At 38.3% G+C, this 20981-nt stretch overlaps 1 protein-coding gene across 3 annotated transcripts in view; it reads right to left on the bottom strand.

Moving 5' to 3' along the window:
• Positions 1–20981, bottom strand: part of KLF12 (KLF transcription factor 12) — a 730941-nt gene that overhangs the window by 214808 nt on the left and 495152 nt on the right. The window lies entirely within an intron of this gene.

Genomic DNA, 20981 nt, shown 5'->3' with positions numbered 1-20981 from the left:
ATCCTATAATTAGCTATGGCTTCACCTATGGAGACAAGTAGCGCAATGATCTCAGGTTCTTAATATTCTTTTGAATTTTATTTCAAAGCTGTGCTAAACAAATCAGTCAGAACGCTTTAGCCAAGTGGTCCACCCACATCAACAACCTTTCTCTACCTAATGATAATTACAGGCTGCTGAACAGGCAGCCTCTAATAAACAGCATCAACTTTAGAAGACAGATATCTGTAGGGGCCTTTCTGTTGCCATAGAAATATCTCTGGCCACCTTGTCCTCAGCATGAAACATTACCTTCACATTAACCTGCTATTAAGCATGTGTGTTGGGCTAGGGTGAGGGTATATATTAGCCCAAATTACGAGGGTATACATTAGCCAAAATTATAGGACAGCTCACCTTGTCCTGATGGTGATAGATGATACATGGTACAAAATTCTAAACACCCCACCCCAAGGGAAAATACAAATCCTCTCAATGACAAGAGTCCCTGGCAGGAACTGCCTCCCTGGGTTCAACTGAAAACTTCCATAGTGCAATAACACAATAAAGATGAACAAAGATTTCTCCCCTTCTCTTTTCTTCATCTTAGCTCTGGGGTCAGTGATTTCCTAAAGGACACATATCCTTTGCAGTAGTGAACGGAGAAAAAAATTTCATCACAGTAACCCAAACATGAAGAGCACTTAAGAATAATTGACTGTGGGTAGGGAGGGTGGAAAACTGTTTTATAATGATTGTAAAGATTGTTTCTAAAACAATCAAGCAAACACCCCTGGGGCACACTACTGGCAAAAAAGCAACAGATTCATTTTACACATCTATAAACATGTCTAAATTTAAATCTGTCTACATTAAGTATATGTAGATCTATTTTAAAATATGTATTTTAATGGAAATTTGTACCATGCTCTTATGGACCAAGGCCAACACAGGATTCAATTTGTGCTTCTATTTTCACTTATTTTCCAGGTCTTTGTCTTAGGTCAGAAGCAGCTCCAAAGAAAGGGAGAGAGTATTAGACAGGTAAAGGATGCAGAAGTCTGTAAGAATGTCTCCTACTCAACTATCTTGACAAAAGCATTGTGTTTCTCCATCATTTCACACACTTAATTTGTCTAATTCAAGACTGCAAGGCATTAGAACCAGCCCTTTGACATACGCTCTCTCAATTATTTCTAAAAGACAGCCCTCAGAGGAGGGAGAACTAGAGTTATCTTTCTCTTTTTACAGAAGCAAAGAACAAAGGTGGGAAGATTGAGTGACGCGTTCGAGTCCAAAAGTGTGTTCACAAGGCTTCCAGGGAGGGAAAAGAATTCTAGCTCCTCAGTCTCTGTCCTTAATAGAACTTCATTCTAATGTTAGTTTAAGCAGGACTCAGAGACATGTGTTACACTCTAAAATGTACTTTACACATAATGAACACTTTCCAACACACGAAGGTTCAATATTGAATGATTTGAAAGATGTCATTCTTTCAATTAGTCAATTGTTCTCAGAAATTATTCCTAATTGTAAAATTAATACTGATCCAATCCGCTTGTCAACCCACATTATTTTTAATTTTTTTATTTTATAAGTTCATTCATTCATTCATTCATTCATTCATCATCCTGTTATTCGTCGATTGCCTCGAGCAGGCCCCAGTAACGTCTCTTTCATCCTAGCCCTGAGATTATATTGAAGGCTCTTTAGGAGAATGAGACCCATCATTGTTACTGGTATTTGGCATATTTGGTACGCCACGGGGAGTTTGCCAGACTCTGCCCTGTGGGCAGGCTACATTCGATAGCCTGCAAGTTTGTCCAAAGTAGGAATGAGATAATAAGATGTCATAAAAAGATGTCCTGATAAGATGTCGCGCGGCCGACATTTTATAAGTTACTTCACAATATTTGATTACATTTAATATTCAAACACCAGTATCACCACCATTACACCTTTCCACCACCAAATTTGGGATGTTTCCATCCCAAACCCCAATCCCTGTCCCAAAACACAAATGGAAGAATATTATTTTGTATTGCCTGTTATGAAGAACTGCTGAACATGCTTACAAAAAAGTGTTCGCAGAGAAAACAGTGTGAAGATTGTTCAATTTTGGCAGGAGTCATTAAGACATTCTATAGGACATCACTAACATGTTAAAGTTTGGGTGACGTGAGCTTTGGTATATATGTCTGAAAATAAATATATGCATAAATATACATATATATATTTTCCTCTATGATTTGTTGCCTACTGTCTGAACCCCATCAAATATGGTGTGGTAATTATGAAAAATGGGTAGGGATTGTCTTACGATATGTCCAGGAATATGTTCACCACATTATTTTTAATAAAAGAAAGCTGTAACTAGGACTGGGGAGAAGTCTAACCCAAGGAGAAACCTAAAAATAAGTATGGTCTCCACCAAGAGGGCCCTGAGTTGTGTTCTTTCTAATTCCATTTCTTTTGGAGAATTGCTGAGGCATCCATCTGTACCATCTTCATGAGTTTACCCAAATAGGATCCAGCTGCTTTATTCAGATCAGTTCCTCCGCACGTGTCATGGAAAAATCATCTTCATTTTTTTTTTAACAAAATAGTTGGCCCACAAATCAAGACATTTTAACTTTTTCATCTGTGTTAATGAGTTTTTCTGTCACATGATCTAAAATCAGATTTCTTCTCCCTTGACTGGGGCCTAATTGATACATTAATTTCTAAAGCAATACCCTTTCTGAAACAGAGATGCTGCCTGCGTGTGGCATTTGTGTGTGCCAGAGCACGCTGAGACAGTGATGAAGTGATCTTCACATCACGAGAGCGGCAATAAACACTGAAATTAACCACAGAGTCTAAAGTCTGACTAATGATGGCATTCGACAAGTCTGTAAGGAGAGCAGTGTGAGGAAAAACCGAGAATGATAAATTTGACACAATATTTGAAAATATGCAAAGAGAACAAAAATTAACCATCTCTAAGATATTTGTGCTGGTACATAAAAAAAAAAAGGCTTTGGGGACCAGATAGATAGGATAGGGGTTAAGATCCATGCCATGCAAGAGATTGATCCTCAGCACCCTGTGATCCCTTACACCATGACGTCAATCCCCAGACCCCAAAGCACTGCCAGATGACCTAGTACTGAAGGATTCTCATGCAGATCCACTGGCCAGACTGGCTGAGTATAACTGTAAGGGGCTCCTAGCATCCAACTGCAGTGCAGCTTTCCTAGAAGACCAACCCCCGCCCCACCCCCCAAAAAAAAAGAAGGAAAGAAAGGCTTATTTCTAAAGCTAAATTTAACAATATAACTGTATAATTCATCACAAAAGACATTGTTCACACAACAAGTCATACAATAATCATATAAAGGAGCTAAATTCTATCAAGTGTGTGGGGCAAATAAATGACCCAGAAGTTTCAAAGTCATCCTCTACTATTGGGCTTTATATTACAGCTAACTCAAATCTATAAGGAAGTTAAATAAACACTAATGATTATGAGAAACTGGCCGTATCAAGGACCACGCCATAGGTTCTGATAACAAGTATGACATGAACAATGAACAATAAACAGTCTTCAAGCCAACCCATGGGACAGCAGTTACTGGCCAAGAAAGCATAGAAATAAACTTAATAGGCCAAAAAAAAAAAAAGCAATCAAAGACCACAGACTTCAAAAACAGTCAATCCTGTTTAAAGGTTATACATACCAATGACAGAAAGAATCATTGATAAAACGCATTACCCTAATCCCTCTAAGACAAATATAACTAACATGTTTTCTGCACTACATGGACTGTTTAACGCAATTGTCATTCTGCTCCATTTCTATAGTTCTCTGTGTCCTTGGATATTTTACATAGAGCAACTTTCCTTGACAAAGGCAGAATACATCATTTAAGTTATAAACTTCATTAAAAGCGAAAAGAGAGTTTTGAAGGTATCCGTGCACATATAATTTTTTAAAATAACTCAGCTCATTTAATTTTTATTCCATGAGTTTACTGTGAAATTTGAGTATGATCAGACAAAGGACAAAATAATAGCAAGCCTAGGTTAAATTAAGGAGAATATGCTACTTAATTTCAGTGACAAAGTATTAACCAATAACTGTATTTTGGATCATCTAGTAACAGACCAGTATATAAGTGCAAGTTCCAGATTCATAACTATGTTTACTACTGTGCTGGCAGGACCTTAACAGAGAATGTAAATATGCAAGGCTAACTAAGGAGGACCGAAAGCAGGAAAGAGAAACTCCTGAGAGTTTCTGATCACAGGAAAACGCAGCAAAGATGGCTGGCTCCTCCGGAGACGAAATTATGAAATGGAGCAGGAATACGCAGACCTCAGAAGATCATGATTGTTGGAATCAAAAAGACATACTTGGTAGTCAGTAGTACCCATTCATGTTGACAACAATTTATACTCACTCCCCAAAATAAAAAAAAAGTTAAAAATTCCCTCATTGGCATAATACTACCTTGACTTTTACATATTTTGTAAGTGTTTATTATAAATGTTTTCTTTTTAAAAAAAGCACTAGCTACATAAAACCTATTGCAAAATATATCAAGGCTGCTTTAAATAATAAGTATTTATTCCCTGATATATCACAGACCGTGAGTACCACCAGGTACTGTGAGTACCTCCTTGACCACAAAACACAGAGTAAGCCCTGAACACTTCCAGGTGTGGCCCAAATTTCTCTAGCAAAATTTTAAAAATAAATACTCATGTGCATGAGAAGCCATTATTAACAGTATTGTAAAACAGAGAATCTCAATGAATAAATTTTGAATAGATATGCGCTTATGTCATACAATATATAAATAAAAATATTATATAAAACATTAAAGTATTTAACTACTTTTCCCATTTAGAAGACATCCATTCAAGACTCATACCTAACCTGCAGTTTACCAATATTTTTCTGTTGTTAGGTTATCTCTAATTTTCATATTTTATTTTAAGTGGTATTGTGGACTAGCCGAAGTTTGAGATAGCTCTAACTTTTCTTGATTTCCATGAGGTTCTGTTAACATGTTATCATCATAGTTAACTACCCAGTTAATAAAATAACACATTTTATTAATAAAAGATGGACAGTTCAGAATAAATCCAAAATATTGGTGCCTAATAAAATGATACATACATATACAAGGTCAAAATAATCCAAAATGTATATGTATAAATATATAGAATAAATAAATCAGAATAAACTCAAAATATTTGTGCCTAAGTGAAAGAGTATCTACTAGCATTACTTCCTGTACTTCTGGTATTATTGTAATTAATGATAAACTTCCAACATAAGAGATCTAGTTGCCAATTAATTTAGTAACTGACCTGCCAGTTTTGTTCCCCGTTTAATTGAATTGTTAAACCTAAGTATATAAAAGCAGGGAACTTGCTATAATCTGGAACTAGAAGAATCCTTATTTTTTTAACTCTAGATATATAATATAAGCAGAACTTTGTGTTTGTGTAATACATTTGAACTAAAATTAACATACAAAAATTTTTGAATGTTCATAAGGCCAGTTTCTCTCCATGAAATTATTTCAATATAAAACCACCTCCACAAACTTTTACTTATCAAAAATATTTTTTCCAAAATTATTTCATCCCAACTGCTTGGCCTTTCAACTTTCTATGTTCCAGTAATAAAATTCATATTGAATGGCACTGCTACATTTTTTTCCTGTCAGAGTACATGATGAATTTATCACATTTTCTTCTGGCTCAAAGTATGGACTGGTTTTTCTTTCTTATTCAATCAGTAACTCAAGTCATCTTTTTACAAGTCATCTATGATATGGTACCAAAATTCACTATGTATACAACTGATCATGTCTAAGTTATCAGTGTTATTTCAGCTCAATCTCAAACTGATGAAGTAAAAGATAAAAGCTATGAGAGATCAATAAGAGATCTAAAAGCCTCCTTAAAAGTTGGAGACAAATGGTAGAAAGCTGATTGATCTTTATCCATTAAAATCCTGAAAATCTCTATCAGGGATGTTTGAGAAAGAATTTCCATGCTTCTGTTGAAGTCAGGGTGCTACTGACCTGAAAACGTTACAGCTCATTTCAAACGTTCCAATTTGAAGTGAGTTGTCGTGGGCATAGTCATGGCATACAAATAGCAGTACAGATACTTATTACCCTCAGGGTAACTGTCATTCTAGCTCCATCCAAACCAATGCAGTGTCTTTGTGATACCCTCGATCCCTTGTGTACAGTACACATTTTCCCCCTCAGACATACAGTGTTCTTTGAGCTCTCCTACCCTTTCTTCTACTGGTACAAAAACTTCTGTTTTTTTTTTTTTAATTAGTGAAACACCATGAGGTACAGTTGTAGATTTACAATTTTTGTGCTTAGGTTTCAATTATACAATGATCAGATACCTATCCCTCCACCAGTGCCCATTTTCCACCACCATGGATAATGTCCCCCCCACCCCCATCCCCCCATCCCCCCCTGCCTCTGTGGCAGGGCAATCCCCTGTGTTCTCTCTCTCCTTTTGGCTGTTGTGGTCTGCAAAAGAGGCATTGAGTGGCAAACATGTTCAGTCCATAGTCCACTTTCGACATGCATCTCCCCTCCCTCCTGGGAGGGACCACCAAACACCCTTTATTTGGTGTTCCCTTCTCTATCTGAGCTGCCCTTTCCTCTAGAATGCCCAATTGTCCACTAAGCTACGGAGTAATCCTCCTGGTGCTGATCTCAGCTATTCTTGGGTATTAATCTCCTATTTTGTTACTTTATATCCCCCAGATGAATGCAATCTTTCTATGTCTATCCCTCTCTTTCTGACTCATTTCGCTTAGCATGATACTTTCCATGTTGTACCACTTGTATGTAAATTTCATGACTTCATCTTTTCTAAGAGCTACATAGTACTCCATTGTGTAGATGTACCAAAGTTTCTTTAACCAGTCATCTGTTCTTGGGCACTCAGGTTTCTTCCAGTTTCTGGCTATTGTAAAGAGTGCTGCAATGAACAAACAAGTGCAGATGTCATTTCGACTATACATTTTTGCCTCTCTGGGATATATTCCCAGGAGTGGTATTGCTGGGTCAAATGGGAGCTCAATTTCTAATTTTTTGAGAATCGTCCATACTGTTTTCCAGAAGGGCTGAACCAGTGGACATTCCCACCAACAGTGAAGGAGTGTCCCTTTCTCGCCACATCCACGCCAGCATCGGTTGCTTTTGTTCTTTTGAATGTGGGCCAGTCTCTGAGGTGTGAGATGGTATCTCGTTGTGGTTTTGATCTGCATCTCCCTGATGATTAATGATGTAGAGCATTTTCTCATGTGCTTTTTTGCCATTCGGATTTCTTCTTTGAGAAAGTTTCTGTTCATTTCATTGCCCCATTTTTGGATGGGGTTGGATGTTTTCTTCTTGTGGAGTTTAACCAGTATTTTGTATATCCTGGATATCAGCCCCTTGTCAGATGTGTATTCGGCGAATATCCTTTCCCATTCTGTAGACTGTCTTTGTATTTTGGTCACTGTTTCTTTGGAGGTGCAGAAGCTTCTTAGTTTAAGATAGTCCCATTTATCTATCTCTGTTTTCACTTGCTCGGCCAGTGGCGTGGCATCTTTGAAGATACCATTAGCTTCAATGTCATGGAGGGTTTTGCCAACTTTGTCTTCAATGTACCTTATGGTTTCTGGTCTGATGTTGAGGTCTTTAATCCATTTTGATCTTACTTTTGTACACGGTGTTAGGCAGAGTTCTGAGCCCATTTTTTCGCATGTAGCCATCCAGTGATGCCAGCAAAATTTGTTAAAGAGGCTTTCCTTACTCCACTTCACATTACTTGCACCTTTATCAAAGATTAGATGATCATATGATTGAGGGGAGATGTCAGTGTATTCAACCCTGTTCCATTGGTCTGCAGTTCTGCCTTTGTTCCAGTACCATGCTGTTTTAATTATTACTGCTTTGTAGTACAGTTTGAAGTTCGGGAGGTTGATTCCTCCCATTTTCTTTTTCCCAAGAATTGCTTTAGCTATTCGTGGGGGCTTATTGTTCCATATAAATTTCAGGAGTGTTTGCTCCATTTCTTTGAAGAATGTCGTGGGTATCCTTATAGGGATTGCATTGAATTTATACAATGCTTTCGGTAGTATTGCCATTTTGACAATGTTAAGTCTCCCGACCCATGAGCAGGGGATATCTTTCCATTTCCTCATGTCCTCTTTTATTTCCTGAAGTAGCGTTTTGTAGTTTTCTTTGTACAGGTCCTTTACTTCCTTAGTTAAGCTGATTCCTAGGTACTTGATTTTCTGGGGCACAATTGTGAATGGGATTGTTTTTTTCATGTTGCTTTCTTCTCTCTCACTGTTTGCATATAGGAATGCCATGGACTTTTGGGTATTGATTTTATAGCCTGCAACTTTACTATACGAGTCTATTGTTTCTAGGAGAAAAACTTCTGTTTTAAAGCCTAGACCCATCCCAATACTTTCTTTATTCCAACATTTATTTTTCCACGTAGCTTCTACAATCGTTCTAATTCAAATTTTCACAGAGAGAGTAGGGGCCAGAGTGATAGCACAGCGGGTAGGGTGTTTGCCTTGCACGCGGTCAACCTGGGTTCAATCCCCAGCATCCCGTATGGTCCCCCAATCACCACCAGGAGTAATTCCTGAGTGCAGAGCCAGGAATAATCCCTGAGCATAGCTGGGTGTGACCCAAAAAGAAAAAAAAATTCAGAGAATACTGGTTAATCAATGAACGAAGTTAAAAAGATGCTTACAGATCAAGTTTCAATTCTAAAATTAAAATCAGTCATGATCAGAGTGGCTGAGTTGGCCACGGACAAATACCACCAGTGCTGGAAAGAGCACATCAGCACTATTCCAGGACTCTTCTGTTTATACTCTGTAGGTCATCCAATACTTCTGTTCTCCTGCTAAACAAGATTTCTGCATTTAGGACTTCCCCAAAGAGAGAAAGCCAAAATCAAATCAATGTCCCCACATTATCTGACCTCTCATTTCCTATTACCAACTGCAATATCTAGATCATGTACCCCTTCTCACCTCCTGTAGCTTCACTGACTTAGACCGAAACAGAAAACATACTCCATTTCAGCTATAGTCAATGAAATATCTCTCCACTGAACAGAAGATAATCTCTTACTTTTTTACAACAGTGTAAAAAAACTTGAAAAGATCATATGAAGTGAAATAACTCAAGAGAGTCAAAGACAACTGCCAGATGGTTTTCTAACACTGGAATTTAAAGAATCAAGCAAACAAATAAATCACTGTATAATAACACATATCCTGCAAAAGCAAAAACATGAGGGTCACAGGGCAAGAGTTTGATGGAAAGGGTAGAAAAAGAGCTTCATTGGTGTGACCAAAAAAAAAAAAAAAAACAAATGAACCAAATAAAAAAAGTACACAGTCAAAAAAAAAAAAAAAAACAATGTCAAATCAAGAAAATATCAATTTAAATTTCTTTGAAACTTAATTTCTTTAAATGCATCAAATGGCTCAAATGTGAAAAAAAAACAACAGCTCTTCATTTCATTTATAAATGGATGAAAACAGGAGCTCAAAGATCATAATGTAGCAGGTGGATGCATGGTTGCTAGGAAGATCTTTAGGGTGATGGCTTCTCGTTTGATCACCTCTTGCCCAGGTACAGAGCATGCTTTGCCTTTTGGAAATGTACCTGTTCACTTTCATTAGCAATTTCTTTCATACTCACTCTTCAATAACCACTCTCCCAAAATACTTACAACAGTGTGGAGAGGACACTGACATTTTTCATATTTCATAGCTTTTGGAATCCATGGAATTTTCCCTACACTGAAAGGCTGAAATATTTGCTAATACTAGAAGCACATTTAACCCTGCTTGTGGTCATTGTGTGTTTGAAAGACAAACACCTAAATATATTACATACTGCATTAAAATATAATGTATACTCTAATAAACTAGTCCATACTACTACTTATAATAAGATAACATCTTTAACTAATTCAAACACTATCTTTAAAAAAATGAATTTGAAATCTAGACTCTAGCAAGATGAAATTGTATAATGGTAGTAAATATAAGAAAGAGGTTTTGTTTTTGTTTGTTTTTTTGTTTTTGCTTTTTGGGTCACACCCAGTGATGCTCAGCGGTTACTCCTAGCTCTGCACTCAGGAAGTGCTCCTGGCGGTGCTCAGGGGAACATTTGGGATACCAGGGATAGAGCCCAGGTTGGCCGCATGCAAGGCAAACGCACTACTCACTGGGCTATCGCTCAGGCTCCTGAAAGAATATTGTTTTAAAAAACTTCTTGACTTATTAAAATGAAATGTTACATTTCCAAAAGCTGATTTCAGTATTTGTTCTAAGGTCAACATAGAGATGCTACGAAGTGAGAATCCCAGCCTAATAACATGAAAGTGGAATCGCAGAATAATCTATGAAGAGCATGTTCATGCAAATCAAGGCCTTCACACCACCCATGCACCCAGAAGATTAAAAGGCACTTTCAAATATCCCAAAACTGCTGCTGTGCCTTTAGCCAGACCCCAAAAACTTGGGGCAAAGTTTACCAAGAAAGTAAGCGGCCAAATGTTAGATATGTGGGAGACACACCCACAAACCACCTCCAGCTCAGCTATCTAATTGGAGGCATGGCCTCTCTGGTTCCTGATCGAACTGCTTAACCACCATGATCCCAGAGACTCAGAAACGAATCTCAGAACCCAAAGGCTTTTGGCAGAAATGCATCCTGTTCCTGTAGTAGGTTACTGGGGCTGGGCCACTCCAGGTGGGAATAGGTTTCGTGCCTTGGCCTGTTCCCCTTGGCGGCCCAGTAACCACCATCCTCCAGAGGACACTGGACAGTCAGGTTTGGGCCTGCAGTGATGAGACACGCGGGGCCTCACCAGATGGGGGTGGAACCGTCCCTTTCCTCCCCATCCCAGAGAGACCCCAAGTCGCTGCCTACAAATGGCCTCTCTGGCTCCTGATTAAGCTAATTAACGGCCATGATCTCAGAGACTCAGAAACAAATCTCGAAACCCAGCAGCTAGGTTCTGCAGAACAAACTGAGTTAGACTCACATAAGGCAAGTACCTTAGTCCCTGTACCTTCTCTCCAGCCACAAATATAACCTTTTAAATAAAAAGGGCTCTGTATGGGGAGGGCACTGTGGTTTGCACCAATGTTTTGTTCCTTTTATTCTTCATGATGTATAATGATGGGGGGGAGAGGTCATGACTAGGATGTTTTCTGTCCTAGGTAAGGATGTGCTGAAGTTCTACTCATGTTTCCTTTCCAGTAACTCCCAAAAGAGAGCTCCTATAAAAAGCTGCCAAACAGTTTGCCAAACAAGGTTATTAGAGCTATTAATAATTAGTGTCCTTTTTCTAAATGCATTATGTTGATGTTGACCTTTTCCACAGTTCATTAACAAAAAATCCTCATGGAGTATAAGTCCACAAATCTACGTTTTTTCTACTTGGCCTTCCTTTCCATAACTCCTAGAAGAAATTACAAACTTTAAACAATCCCTTTGTGGATATTGTTTGGGGTTGAATTGTGTTCTCCAAAATTGATACCTGAATAACTAAATTCCAATACCCAGGATGTGACCTTATACAGAAATAGGTTGTTCAAGATAAAATTAGTTCAGATGAAGTCATCCTAACTAATAAGGTTGGCTCTTAATCTAGAATGGTCACTATCTATGACAAGAGAAGGTCTGGGAATGTGGTTCAAGTGAGCACAGTCCTTGCATGTGTGATGCCCAGAGTTCAATCACCAGCATCCCATGGCCTCCGATCATGGTAAGGTGTGATCCTTCCTAGGACTAAACCATCAGCTGCACAACTGTAGCTAAGCAGGCCCCTTACTTTCCTTCTAAGAACTTCCGGGGGTGGTGTTCCGTGTGTGTGTGTGTGTGTGTGTGTGTGTGTGTGTGTGTATGTGCATGAAAGAGAGAGAGAGAGAGAGAGAGAGAGAGAGAGAGAGAGAGAGAGAGAAAAAGAGAGAGAGAGAGAACAAGAGCAGATCAAGAAGAGAGGGACAGAGAAAGAAAACACACACAAACACACACACACACAAATAATGAAGTAGAAGAAAAGAATAACCCTGGAAAACAGGATTGCTAGAAAACCCTGGGACTTACCAAGAAGTAAGGGAGGAGTCTCCCATCTGGGTTCAGAGGGAGACTGATCTGTCAATGCTTCTTTTTAACATCTGGCCTTCGGAGATGTTAGAGGATACATTTCTGTTTACAACAGCGAGTTTGTGGCAATCTGTTAGAGCAGCCATGAGAAAGTAGTATATATAAGAACTCACCTACCACTTCTTCCTGCTTAACTTTTTATCTTTAGTTTCTCTTCAGTATTACTTCTTCATCCTATCAATTTAGTCTCCTTCTCCTACTTCTTGATATTATTCACCTCTTTCAAATATCATTTCAGGAGTACTATTTTCCATGAACTCGCCCTACTCACTGCTAAGCTGAGATTCGGGTTGAGTCAGTTTCCCTTGTCTAAGACAGAGGTCTGAGACATTCAGCTGTCTTCCCCCACTCAGTGCAAACTCTTAAAGCTCAGCCAGCTTCTCATCGTTACAAGCCAGAACCAAACGTCAAATTAAACTTACAGTACTTGTTGCAGGTCTAACTATCACTATCTATTTTGATTTCCGGGCACTTTCCTTGCCTCAAACCGCCTCCTCTTTTCTTGCCCACTGCATCACTTAATTGTCAATTCAAATCTTGTGATGCCTGGTTCAGCTTCCCTCCTATGCAAAGACCTTCAAGGATCATTACAGGAAAACCCAACTGATGCAGAAGATGGGAGGCACAGTCCTGTGAGAGGAAGGTAGAACGGTCCCCAGGTTTGTCATCATTCCCACTGTCACCTAAAAGTCACAATCTGTATTCTTTTCAGACTACCAATTCTGGTTGTCAGCAGTAAGCCAGTGAATGAGCGTTCTGTGAAGCCATAAATGAATATAAGAATCCTTTTTGTGTACGGAGAGACGGCTATCAGGGTCAGTCCACAGAGCAAAAAAGGAGAGAATTTCACTGAGAGGCAGCAAGTAAAGCATTGATTGCAATGACCAAAATGTCACATTTGAAAACGCACACACACACACACACACACACACACACACACCATATGCTTCCCCTACTTTTAAATGCCAAATAGAGTGATTTAAAAATTTAGTAATATTAGAAAGCACATTATATGTAAATTATCACTGACTTAGTATATCTGCACCTGCTTTGTGTTAACTCTAACACCTGACTTCCTGTACTATCTCTCTGGCCCTAAACATGGCAATAGCATGGCAATAATGTCTAACAACTGCTTTTAAAATAGTTTTATAAAAAATACTTCTTGTTCTTCACGGGAAAAAAATATAAGTAAAGGAGAACATTATAAAGTCCTTTGTAAAGAAAAAGTATTACCTGTATAGTTGTGAATTGAATTTCTTATCTGTGTTGGTCCCTGGTCAGATAAGCATTAGTTCTAGGTACCTCCACTTTCCCATCCTCTCCCGCAAATCATTTTACTTTGACCTGGCCTGAGCCTCATTTCTGACTTACTACTGATATTCATTCCTGAGCCCTTAAGTCGCCTGTTCAAAGATTTTCTCTTGCACCCTGCCCCTCCTGATCCGAGGTCAACCAGTATGATCTGGCTTGCATCAGTAGTCACTCCTGCCGTGTGTCACTGTGCCTTGAGTCCAACCAGACAGAAGAAACCCTATGCTGTTGTCCCTAGCACCTGGGCACAGTGCATACCCCCTCTATGCCAGTTTTAGCACTCCCACCTAAATGAAGTATTTTTATAACTCCACCCTTCCAGCTTCTCGGAATAGAGTACACTGAGCAGTCATTCAAAAATACACGAATAAGGCGGAATGGATGGAATGAGAAAATAAAATTTTTTGGTTTTTGTTTTTTTGTTTTTAATGGCTGACTACAAAATTACCAAAAAGTCAGCTTCTCTGGGTGGATACTAAGCACACATCTAGAACTCTGAGACAAGGCTAGCAGATCAGAGTGAAGAACTAACTTCACGTTCCCTCTTCAGAACATAGGAAATCACAGCCCAAGTTGAAATCTAATGGGGCACCTTCAATCAATGCTGTAAAAACATTTTGATGTTCTTTTTCTATTGTGTATTCATATTTATTTCCCCCTTTTTAATGGGGTGGAGGGAATAGCAAGACACTGGAGCAAGAGGACAGTGGGTAAGGTGTTTGCTTTGTGCACAGATGAATCCTTGGCACCCCAAGTATCTATGGTCCCCTGAGCACCGCAAGGAGTATCTTCTGAGTATAGAGCCATGAGTAAGGCCTCAGGACCACTAGGTGTGGCTCCTCAACCAAACAACAGCAAGAACAACAACAACAAACAGGCTTAGATGTATAAGTTAAATACATTCAGTGTTTACTATCACATCAGTTGGCCCAAACTTGCCCAATCTTTTCTTGACCACCAAAACTCACTTTCTTGGAATCCTCAAAATAGGTTCACTAGGTTTTATTTATTTATTTATTTATTTATTTCAATTTTTATTAGTGAAACACCATGAGGTACAGTTGTAGACTTACAAATTTTTGTGCTTGGGTTTCAGCCGCATGCACTAGGGGAAAAGGCAGCTCAGAAGATAGAGAAGGGAGCACCAAATAAAGGGTGTTGGGAGGATCCTCCCAGGAGGGGAGGTGTGTGCTGAGAGTAGACTATACACCGAACATGATTGCCACTCAATGCCTCTCTTGCAAACCACAGGACCCAAAAGGAGAGAGAGCGAGCAAAAGGGAATGCCCTGACAGAGAGGCAGGGTGAGATGGGGGGGATGGGAGTGGGAGGGATAGAGGGATAGGTTTTCACTAGGTTTCAAAATGCTGAGTTCTTTACTGTTTGAACTGTTTTATCTATAATTTTGATTCTTGATACAGAGCTTGGATAAATATTAAATTCTTGGTTAACTTTTTCCCTTTGAATTTTTTAAACTGTTGCCTCTTTGGTAGTTCCTTCAGAGAAAAGGCAACTGTCTAACTACTGACTACCTTATACTTTATTTTTGTCTTGTCTTTTTTGATTTTTTGGCCTAAAGAACAAATATTGGCAAAAATTTTCTGTGAGAGTCTGAGAGTAAATATTTTAGGCATTCTGCACCACATACCTTGTCTGTCACATATTTTTCTGTTTTATAACCCTTTAGAATACAGATTCTCACACACACACACACACACACACACACACACACACACACAGTTCTTAGCATATAGGCTATATGAAAAAAACCCATAAAATGTACTCTGCCAAAATATGCTATAAGATCATGAAGATATTTTCTTTAAAGTTCACTAGTTTTATGAAAGAGTAAAAAGGTGTTGGCCATTCTTTGCCAATTTTCCTACATATTTGTAAACTGATATGTACACTCCATTCTTTTTAATTCAAGAAAGTCTTCTTGGATTATTCTTTTAAATATGAGTTTCGCTTTGCTGCTTCTTTCTTCTTCTGAGATTCCACTAACCATAAGCTAGATCTCCCTCTGCCTGTTCTTTATTTCAACAGCTTTCTATCAACTGGTTTTATCTTTATGTTCTTGCATTTGTTATTTAACTTGTATTCTTTAATGCCTTTTATTAAGTTTGCCTTCTAATTTTCAGTCTCTTGAGCACATTGCAATTCTCTTTATGGTTTTATCTACTTTATCATTTCTTCCCTAAATTCAATAACATTATGTTTTTCTTCTTCCTGGTTTTATTCCCTTTCTGGTCTTCAAACTTAAAAGTTTTTTTTTTTTTATTCTGGTTGATCTACACAGATGTTTTGATGATATTTGAAAAAAATGGCAGACAACATTAAGAATGCTAAATCTTGCATGAGATACTCAAGTGAACAGTATTCTAATTTGAGATGGGGTGTATGGTATGGTACAGCATCTGCCTTGCATGAGGCTGACCAGGTCTCAATTCCCAGTACCACATATGATTCCCCCGGGTCCCACCAGGAGAGATCCTGCAGCTGATAGACAAGCCCAGAGCACTGTCAGGTGGTCCCCAAACAACAATCAAAAAACGTATTCTAATTTGAAGGAAGATATGATACTTGCACATAATCTTTAAATGCTAACAACTTGGCATGTTATTAAATTATGTACAATTTGTTGGAAATAGCTAATTGAAACTATAAACTTTCTGAATTTCAGAACCAGCAGGAACTGTAGAAGGAAATGCTGCCAAAGATCTAGTAAATCTCTGTCAGGTGACAGTATGGGAGAAATAAAAAATTATGACCTCTGCACTCTGTACATATTACTCGTCACCACTCCAGAACCCCAAAATCTTAAAATTCAAGAAAAAAATCCATGCCATTATGTTGATCACACTTAGCACTCTAAATATAAAACTTTGTTCAGCCAACATAAACACGGTCCATGTCTTTGACTCTTATTCTCTGCCTATAAAACAGCAATCATAATATTTAAGTAAGAACCAACTAAAAGTGTTATGATAAATCATTCCAGACTATGTAAGTTACTTTACAAATGAAGGCTTAAGCATTGTCATTTAACTTTGACGTATGGGTTGGTGAAGCAGAAGCTTTAGTGACAGACTGTGATCATATAATTAATATATTAATATTTAAAGAAGAAATGAAATGAGGGATCGAGATGTCTGAATTTAGATTTCAGCCTTCTAGGTTGTAAGTGTAAGTGAGATCAGCTTTGAGATATTGTCAAGATGTAACTATTTTTCTTAGCAAACTTCATCTGTACCCGATTACCATTTATAAAACACATTTCAAGGCAATACAATGTCGTCGCAATTATTTTGAAGATAAAAACATGTAAAATGGTATTTCATGGGCCACTATTGCACCAAATAAAGTCAAACAACGGTCATGACTTTAAATGAAATTCTGTACAAATTTGAATAAGCATCAGAAGAAACATCTGTCGAAGTTACAGTGTTGGTTGAATACAAAATGCCAGGTAAGTTCTACCTTTGGGAAACATTCTATTTTCTTAGTGTCTATGTTCTACGATTTAAAAAAAAATTTTGAAAAAAAATTTTTGAGAAAGATAAATATATAGCATTTCATCTGGGAGATACTGGTATTACTCCTTCTGGTTCACATGATTTCTCTATTCATCCTTTTGTGGTCCATATCTGTTGTTGTTTCTTCAGGGCTTTCCAAGATATTCTAATACTTCATGCTCAGAAAAATATTTTTATTAAGTTTAGATACTCAATTTTTTCTTTTTTGTTCAGATAATAACTTACATAGCTGACCATAACACAGATGTTTATTAAGAAACTGGCTTTAAATATGAACATCTTTTTCTCCCTTCACATTTTTATAAATAAGTTTCAACCAAAACTACCTTGCTGAATGAAAGGGAGAGAGAGAGAGGAAAGAAAAGAGAGAAAAAAGAAAATGAGAAGGGAGAGAAAGGGAGGGAGGGAGGGAAGGGAGAGAGCCAGAAAAATAATTCTCCATCAAGAATTTATTTCATACAACCTGATCTACAACCTGATCCTGAGTTTGGCTAGACACCGGATTTCTCTTGCCAGAACCTCCGAATCTCAGAATTGCTAAGGGAACTCTAATTGCTAGTGGGGCTTTTTACTGACAGGCTCAAAACCTCACTCCTGTTAGACTCTTTAACGATGCTTGATTTGCTCTTAATTCCTCTGTTCTGAGTTGAGCTGCCAAGAACTGGAAGATATAAAACATGCCATTACTTCTGAATAGATGGTCAATTTGACTCTTCCAAAAATCGGTCAGATTTTGAGGAGTACCCGCCAAAGCCCACAGCTTGAATGGCTGCTCTGTACCCCAAATGGCAGACATGACCCACAGTATATCTGAGTTTCTCAGAACCACTGGGAGTACCACTGGGAGCCCTTGAGGTCTCTGGTGAATATAGCTCCAGTCAAAAAAGACCCTATAAGCCAAAAGATCATTTTTAGATTATCTGCAAATTAACACAAGACTTGTAGATTAAGTTCCAGTGCTCCCTCAAGAATCCTGAGGCAGAAAGCACCGAATTAATGAGTCACCAAAGAAGTACTATAAAATTTTTTAGAAGAGTTATTCCCAATTCCAATCAATAGAACAGAAAATCCACTGACCCCATGACAGGGTTTTTACTGGTCTTACAAGATCTAATACTGAGAGTACAATGAATTGTGTGCAAGCTTTCTCAGAGCAACCCAGGACAACCAGAATGTTCTCTGTTAACCACCCTTATCTTAACAGAAAAAAGAACATCCCTTCTCTAACCTTAGAACATGGTGGTAAGGAAATAAAACTGTTTTGAAAAGCTGACATTTTCCCAAGCTTTCGATTTTTTTTCTCAACAAACTAAACTTGGCTACATTATTTTATAGTTTCCCATCATGGGTCAAATGATCCTGCTACTTTATTTGTACATGTCGCTCATCTGCTATTTCTAATTGCCTCTTAAACATAATACAGCCTACTATCATGAGTGACTCCAGATGCATTTGAAAGCATCTGAAAATTTGGATGTTGCAATCAATATGCTGTGCAGTGCACACACACAAAAAAATACTCTTCAAGAATTTGCAGTGCTGAAAAGCAAATGTTTGGATTCCTTCTGTGTGGCAAATTCTAGTACATCAGAATTGCCCCCTCTGCTAGATTTAAATATATTCCGAGCTTCCAAAACCCTGAAATCAGATATCCAAGTTAACTCTATGTTAATGCTTCATCTCTTTTCCATCTTTCTCCTAAATGTATTTGCTGTATAGTAATTCTGCTGGAGATCCAGCCAGCAGCAGAAGTAATCCCAAACTCCACAGAGATTTCCCTGTAGATCATTCCCCACAATCTCTTTCCCAGGAGCTGCATTATGAGGGGGATTCCCCCTTCGAATTTGAAAATATATAAAGTATGAAAAGACTCTTCTAAACAACAGCAATGTCCACACTGAGAGGTGATAGGCATTTATACATACAAACTGATAAATGGACATAAAATATATGCAGATGATACAGGTGTGCAAGTGCATAATTCTATATATGCAGGTTAATCAGTATATATAACATTTACACCTATACAATTAATGTAGCTATGTGTTCATGCATCGTTCCAATTATAGCACAGCGGGTAGGGCGTTCGCCTTACCCGCGGCCAACATGGCCGACCCGAGTTCGATTCCTCCGCCCCTCTCGGAGAGCCCGGCAAGCTACCGAGAGTATTCGATATGCCAGACACAGTAACAACAAAGTCTCCAATGGAGACGTTACTGGGCCCGCTCGAGCAAATCGACGATCAACGGGAGGGCCTTTACCTTTACCTTTACCTATGTGTTCATGCATGGAATATCCTCGTGTGATTTTTTTTTTAAGCATTGCAACCCAAGCCAATTCATCTTAAGTGTCAAGGGTAACAATACCTCACCCAAGCTCAATGACCATCTTAGGTATTGATGGTCACACATATATGGTCACACTCATACACACACACATACACACATACAACACATACAATTAAATGAAGGGTTAGAGATATAGTACAGGCATTAAAGAATTCACCTTGCTGGAGTAGAGAGGGGGTCACTAACACAATAATGGCAGGAGGGATCAATCTGAATGGGAGATGTGCGCTGAAAGTAGATAAAGGACCAAATGTGATATAGTCTCTCAGTATTTATACTGCAAACCATAATGCCCAAAAGTAAAGAGACAGTATGGGGGAAATTGTCTGCCATGGAGACAAGATAGGGTTGGATGGGGGGGGTGGGTATACTGAGGACACTGGTAGTGGAGAATGTGCACTGGTAGAGGGATGAGTGTTTGATCATTGTATGATTGTAACTCAAAGATAAAAGTTTGTAACTATATCTCATGGTGATTCAATAAAAAAGTAACATAAAATAAAATAAACTTTTATTTTAATAAAAAAAAATTTCCCTCGATGCAGTTGACTAGGGTTAGATCCCAGGAAACAAATATGGTCCCCCAACAACTGTAAAAAGTGATTCTAAGCACAGAGCCAAGAGTAAGGCCCGAGCACTGCTGGGTGTGGACACAAAAACAAATATGAAAAAATTAAAATGTGATTGCAATGCTTTCTAAAATGCCCCTTTACCCATATTTAAAATCTAAGACATTTGGCAGACTTATCAGTCCTCACCCATGTATTTTTTGCTCTTCTCAAACTTGCCAAGGAGGCTTTTGGCTCAGAGATACAATCTTTCTACCCCCATCCACACAGAATCTTTCAAAAGCAATTATACTTTTACTTGACTTTTTTTTCCCCTTTTTCCAAAGGAACCAAAGAACTCTGGTATTCCTGCTTTTCACTTAGACCCTTCCAAGACCTCAACATTCTGTTACACAGAACAGAGCCGGTGAAATAGAATAAAGGCCAAAAAAAGAATGGTTAAAAAAAAGAGGTTAGGAATTAATATTAATATTTTTTCTATCTTGGAACATAACAATAGAGAACACTTAAGTTAACATTTTTCATTATCTGGGTATAGTGAAAAGAACTCTCACAAACTCTCTGTGGTCAGATGAAAACTTAAACAACCTTAGGACCTAACTTACTCAGGGAAAAGATGTAATAATTTATTAACTATCATCACGTATGCTACAATATCACAACAACATCTATCAATCCACACTAGTCTGAACTGCTCCTTTAAATCAACAGTGTTTTCTAACAAAAAGTCAAATGTTTAAAGATTTTTAGTGGGGGAGGTGAGCAAACCTAGCAGTACGCAGAGCTTACTTTTGACTCTGTGCTCAGGATCACTCCTGGCAAGGCTCAGAAAACCCCTATGGTGCCAAGATTGAATCTGGGTCATCAACATGCAAGCCAAACAACTACCCTGCTGTGTTATGTCTCTGGCCCCCAGATCAAAACTTTAAACTTGAAAAAGTTTGAAAATAAATCAGCTGTTTTATATGTGCCTCATCTAGACACACACACACACACACACACACACAC

This window comes from Sorex fumeus, unplaced genomic scaffold, assembly GCF_029834395.1.
Source record: "Sorex fumeus unplaced genomic scaffold, SorFum_2.1 ptg000008l, whole genome shotgun sequence".
Lineage (NCBI taxonomy): Eukaryota > Metazoa > Chordata > Mammalia > Eulipotyphla > Soricidae > Sorex > Sorex fumeus.
Note: the sequence above shows the minus strand (reverse complement) of the source record. Positions and strands in the feature narration are given on the sequence as shown.